The sequence below is a fragment of the Dromiciops gliroides genome, chromosome 6, assembly GCF_019393635.1.
Source record: "Dromiciops gliroides isolate mDroGli1 chromosome 6, mDroGli1.pri, whole genome shotgun sequence".
Taxonomy (NCBI): Eukaryota; Metazoa; Chordata; class Mammalia; order Microbiotheria; family Microbiotheriidae; genus Dromiciops; species Dromiciops gliroides.
The window spans coordinates 180,860,314-180,867,260 of NC_057866.1; positions in this window are offsets into that span (position 1 = coordinate 180,860,314).

The window sequence follows — 6,947 nt, forward strand, 5'->3', positions numbered from 1 at the left end:
AGGTTATATATATATATATATATATATATACACATAATAACATTAATCCTATTTCTGCATTAGTCATGTTATAAGAGAAAAAAAATCAGAGCAATGATAAAAAACCTCAAAATAGAAAAAAAAAGCATCAAAAACAAAAGAAATAGTTTGGTTCATTCAGCATCTAGACTTCACAGTTCTTTTTTTTTTTTTCCTGGATTTGGAGATCCTCTTCCATCACAAGTTCCCTGGAACTCTTCTGTGCCATTGCATTGGTGAGAAGAATATAGTCCATCACAGTAGATCAACACTCAATGTTGATGTTACTGTGTGCAATGTTCTTCTAGTTCTGCTCATCTCACTCATCATCAGCTCACGTAAGACCCTCCAGGTTTCTCTGAACTCCTCCTGCTCATCATTTCTTACAGCACAATAGTATTCCATTGTATTCATATACCACAACTTGTCCAGTCATTCAAGCTATTGACTCTTACGTAATTCTCATCAACTCCCCCACCTCCACAATTTTTCTTCTACCTTTGTTATTTGATTAATAAAATCCTTTTTGAGCTCTTCCAAGAGGTATTTTTTTCTTCTTTAGACTGATTCATTTTCCCCTTTGAGACTTCATGTGTAGCCATTTTGACATTGTTATCCTCTTTTGAGTTTGTGTTTTGGTCTTCCCTATTACCATAGTAGCTTTCTATGGTGAGGGTTCTTTTCTGTTTCTTACTCATATTTACCCTCTTTCATGCCTTTTAAAGTTTGGCTCTGTTCCTGAGGTATAGGGGATACTGTCACAAGCTTCTTCTTTTTTCTTTTTTTGTTTAGAATTTTATTCTCCAAATTACATGTAAAAACAAATTTTGACATCTATTTTTTAAAACTTTGTGTTCCAACTTCTCTTCCTCCCTCCCTTCCCACCTCCCACCCTCAAGAACTGAAGCAATTCAATATAAGTTATACATGAGTAGTCATGCAAAATATCTCTACATTAGCCAGGTTGTGAAAGAAAACAGACAAAAACAAAATTTCAGATTAAGGAACTATCAACAAATTTTGCTTCAATCTGTTTTTTTAAATTTTTTTTTATTTTTGTGGGGCAATGAGGGTTAAGTGACTTCTTCAGGGTCACACAGCTAGTAAGTGTCAAATGTCTGAGGCCAGATTTGTACTCAGGTTCTCCTGAATCCAAGGCCAGTGCTTTATTCACTGTGCCACCTAGCTGCCCCTTCAATCTGTTTTTGGATACCATCAGTTCTTTCTCTGTATATGGATTGCAGTTTTCATAAGTCCTTCAGAGTTATATTAGATCATTGCATTACTGAAAATAACCATGTCCTTCACAGCATATCATCTTACACTATTGCTGTTATTTTGTATACAGTACATTTCACCCTGCTTCTGTTCATGTAGGTCTTTCTAGGTTTTTCTTATAGCATCCTGTTCATCATAACTTTTATATAGAACCTTAAACTTGACAAAGAATTTTCTTCACAATAGCCCAACAAAGTAAGTACCATATATTTTACCATTATAATCAATCATCATTACTGTTTCCCTCCATCCTATTCCCTTCCCATGATATTTACTCTATTTTCTATGTTCTTTTGTACAATTTTCCCCCTTTTCTCTTTTTCGGGATTACTATTGTTAACTGTTTCCCTTCCATCCTATTCCCTTCCCCATGATATTTATTCTATTATCCATCTTCTTTCATCCTATCACTCTTCAAAAGGGATTTGCTTCTGTCTGTCCCCTCCGCCACTCTGCTCTTACTTCTTTTGCCCCTCTCTCTTTATCCCTTTCCCCTCCTATTTTCCTGCAGGGTTATAGAGATTACTCAACTCAATTGAGTGTGTACATTTTTCCCTCCTTGAGCCAATTCTAATGAGATTGAGGCCAATTTTGATGAGTGTTAGGCTCATTTACTGCCCAGATTAAATAGATTACTCCACCCAGTTGGGTGTGTCTATTAGTCCCTCCTTGAGGCAGCTCTAATGAGTTAAGATCTTTGAGCCTTTTCTGATGAGTGTGTAACGATTGGAATGACGCCACCTGCTGGATACTTACTGTAGAAGAGTTCTGCCCATGAAGCAAAGGTCTTTGAGGGCAAGACCAGGCTTCAGGAAGTGACGCGGACTAGTGGGAGGAGGAAGGAAGAGACTGGTGCTCAGGCTCGCTCTTCTTTCCTCTGGACTCTGGCGGAGAAGGGAGCTAGAAATGCGCTCTCCCTTTAATAGATAGGAATCTAGGCCTTTCTCTCTCTCTTTACCAAATTCTTATTCTCCTTAATAAATGCTTAAAAGTCTAACTCTTGCTAAAGCTTATAATTTATTGGCGACCACTCATTAGATATTTTAGACAGTTTAGCTAGAATTTTAGCCCTTAACAGATGGCTGACCACGAAGAGGAAAGCTGAACCTCACTTCTGATCTTCCGGTTGGGTAAGAAATTTCTCCTACCCTTTAAACTGCTAAGTACTGGCGCACTGACTGTGTTTTCCCTTTAAATTTTTTCGAATGGACCTTTTAAACTCCCTAATTACCCTATTTTTGATTTTAGTCTGTTTAACCAGACAAATGGGAGATAAGATCATGTTAATGCTTTGTTTTTGTGGATTTTCTATTTTTCTTTTTATTTTTGTTAAAAGAGCCAGCAACTTACTCACACAAGGAAATATCTCTCCCTCTCCCAAGCATGCTTTTTCAGAAAAACCTGAAGAGATTCCCGCAGCTTTTCCCAGTTCTAACAGTAATTGTTGCTTTAATTTTGCATGCCTGGAGGCAATGACCCACCCTCTAGAAGCTTTTAATCCCCTAGCACCTGGAGGCAAAGTGGGGGAAGAGGAATACAGGCCTGAGTTCAAAATCAAGTCTGATTCAAATTGCTCTGGTCCCTCCCCTCCTCTCCAGACCCCACCCTCTACTCCTATGGCCAAGCCCATAGCTTCCCCTGCCTGGGAAGTCCAGAGATCTGATGCACATGCTCAACTTTCTCTAACTACATTTGCAGCTTCAGGCTCAGCCCTTTCCCAGCCTGGCTGTGCTTTTGAGACAATCTTAGAAAACTCTTTAAATTCCAGATATGCTCGTTTTGTTCATAATTTTGCTAACCTGCTTTTGTCTTTAATTAGTAATCTTATAAAGCATTTGTATGGTGAAAAGCCCGACAGACAATATAGAGGGGTTAAAGAAGAAAAACTTAAGCTGAATAAGAATGACAATCAACATAGTTCAAGACTCTGCTTCTTTTGCCATGGAAGGGTATATATTTTACAGAAATGTAGAAGTAAGCAGCAAGGTATTGATATGAGTATTGGGGATTTTAGATACCGGAATCAAAAGTGTTCTGAATTCACTCAGAGTAATAGTATCAGTTCAGAGGTTACATAGGATTTCTATGCTATTATATATATATTTTGAAATTAATGGTATGGGTTTATTTTCATAGAGATTTTCATGCTTTTGAGATTGTGTTTTATACTTAGTTTTTAAAACAAGGAGAATATTTGTAAAAGCTTTTTATAGTCATGTGATCAAGTTTATATTTTATAATACTCTTATTAATATTAAGTTCATATTCATTTAGATTTCCCTAGTTTGAATTTCATTGTCTTTTATTATTCCACGTGTATTTTCTTCTATTCATTCATCTATCTAATTTTGAAACATGGTTTTGATTTCATAATACAATGTTAATTCTAGGAGTATTGTGCTCCCATATTCTGAGTTATTTGTTTTTGCTATTTTTTCTCAACTGATTATTTGATCAAACTCTTTAAAGCATTTCCTTGGCAAATTGGTTGCCAAGGCAAGTGTAAATTGATTCTAGAAGTATTATTTTTGATAAGCATATTCCAAAAAAAAAAAAAAGAGGGGAACATTTGTAAAAGTTGTCTTTGAGATTGTGTTGTGCTTTAACTTGTATTTAAATATGTTCAGATTTTTCAAAAAAGTAATTGTATGCTAAGTAAAAAAAAGGTATTATTTGAAATTGTTGCATAATTATATATTATATTCTGAGTCAAGATGTATTCACATTTTTTGCAATCATTTATTATCCTCAATTTTTAAATCCATATGAGACTTGGATTATGGGAACTTATCATTTAAGACATTAATTGCCTTTATTCTGAGTTATCAGATGCCAGTTGGCCAAGATGCCATCCAATCACAAGAGGAATACATGCAAGAGCAGACACTGAACTGTCACATGAGGGGAGACATGCATGAAGTCAAGGTATGGCCAAGGGAACAGCTTTTGACAAATGTTGAGGTTGGATTCTCTTGGTTTAATATTTTATTTTATTTTTCCCCACAATATTGTACAGATGGCTGGAAGTATTGATCCCACCCATCTCACTTCTACACCTGGCTTCTATGCTCCCTCCTATATGCCTGATGCCATGGACCATCTCAATCCCATGCATCTGATTAAGTCTGACTCAGTTTCCTCCAATATGTTCGGTGGCATGGACGTATATTCCATCCACCTATTTTAAGCCTGGCATACTGTATGGGCAGTACATATTGCTCAAGTGTGGGAATGCTCATATCCCATCATTTCTCTGTTCTTTTATGGTAACCCCCATAATTATCTCAGGTGTCATGATAAATAACAGTGTTGAATTTGGCCTTGACATCTGTTACTAATTATATTAGATTTTAAAATTTCTCATAATGGCATGAGGATAATTAGGCAGATGATGCAAAAAGTGATGAAACAGATAAAAATTATTTTTAATAATTAATATTGCAGCAATTGTCTTCTCAATTACCCTCCATAAGGGGGGGGGACTATAGTAATATTATAATTTTAAAGAATGTTTCAATTTTTGTTTTATTATATGTTTCATGTGTAACAACTAAGATTCTGTATTCCCTTAGACATGTTTTTGAGAACTTTCATTGTTTGATTTTATTATTGACAAAGCTATTTTAAAGTTGTGTTAAGCTCAATTTTGTAGGAAATTTCCTGGCTGATTACCAGCATCCATACCTCAACCCCTGAAAAGACTTCCATTCCACGACTACACCTAGAGGACATCTGAGAAAAGACTTTCAGAGACTTTAAATGAACAGTTTTGATTTGTTTTTGTTGTTTTTTTTTCTCTTTCTGTTATAATATACACCATCTGTAACATGTATTCTCTGCAGAGGCCCTCCCTTTGCAAGACCAATGTCAAAGCGTCGGTTCATGAGGACAAAAAAAAAAAATCGCCCCTCTGGACAAAACTTTCCTCTCTTCCTTTTCTATATTGTTGTTCACATATTATTAGTTAGCAATAGTTATTATATTGTTTTTACTGTTCCGTCAAGGAAACATTTTGTTTCTTGAGGAACAACAGGGGGGACTGTAATGATTGGAATGACGCCACCTGCTGGATACTTACTGTAGAAGAGTTCTGCCCATGAAGCAAAGGTCTTTGAGGGCAAGACCAGGCTTCAGGAAGTGACGCGGACTAGTGGGAGGAGGAAGGAAGAGACTGGCGCTCAGGCTCGCTCTTCTTTCCTCTGGACTCTGGCGGAGAAGGGAGCTAGAAATGCGCTCTCCCTTTAATAGATAGGAATCTAGGCCTTTCTCTCTCTCTTTACCAAATTCTTATTCTCCTTAATAAATGCTTAAAAGTCTAACTCTTGCTAAAGCTTATAATTTATTGGCGACCACTCATTAGATATTTTAGACAGTTTAGCTAGAATTTTAGCCCTTAACAAGTGTAAAATTCATTTACTGCCCTTCTCCTCTCCCATCTCTTCCCCTACTCCATAAGCCTTTTCCTGTTACTTTCATGTAGGATTTCGCTTCTGCCCTTCCCCCTCCCCCAATGAATTCCCTTCACCCCTCAATTTAACCCTAAAGATGTTATCATCTAGCTAAGTGACACAGTGGACAAATCATCACCCCTGGACCCAGGGGGATCCCAGTCAAAACCCAGCCTCAGACACAAGACAGTCAGCCACAACCCCAGGTATGTCCCCCAGCTCCAATTTTTTTTTATGGTTCTCTAGGGTCTTAATTAATTTAATTAATTTTCAAATTAATTTTCAAAATTATTGGTCTACCTGAAAACTATGTTCTTTTACCCTATTCCTCCTCAAAAGTATTTTGCTTCTGATTGCCCCCTACCCTGCTCTACCCTCCCTTCTTTCAATCTTCCTTCCCTATCCCTTTCCCCTCCTACTTTCCTGCAGGGTTAGATAAATTACTCCACCCAATTGGGTGTGTATGTTATTCCCTCCTTGAGCCAACTCTGATGAGATTAAGGTCTTTGAGCTAATTCTGATGTGTTTAAGGCTACTTTACTTCCCTACACTTCTCTCATCTCTCCCTCCACTCCATACTCCCTTTCCTGTTTCTTTCATGTGAAATTTCACACCATTCTGCCACTCCCCCATCCCCTCCCCCAGTGTATTCCTCTCCCCCCTCAATTTTACCCCAAAGATGTCATCATGGGGCAGCTGGGTGACATAGTGGACAAAGCACCTGCCTGGACCCAGGAGGACCCGAGCCCAAATTCGGCCTCAGACATAAGACACTCATTAACCCTGATTCCCACCCCCCACCCCCCAAATAAAAGACAAACAAAAAAAATAAATGCTTTGCAGGTATCATCCCTTCATAAAATTTCCTACCTGTGCCCTCTGTCTACATTTCTTCCTATCATCTGACCTAATACTCAGAAGGCTCTTATGATTTAGACAAATCATCTTCCCACGTAGGAATGTAAACAGTTTAACCTTTTAACATATCTCATGATTTCTTTTTCCTATTTATCTTTTTATGCTTCTCTAGGGTCTTGCATTGGAAAGTCAAATTTTCTATTACGTTCAGGTCTTTTCATCACAAAATAACTGAAAGCCCTCTTTTTTTATTGAAGTCCTATTTTTACGCTGAAAGATTATACTGAGTTTTGCTGGATAGGTAATTTTTGGTTGCAAAACCAATTCCTTTGCCCTCTGGAATAT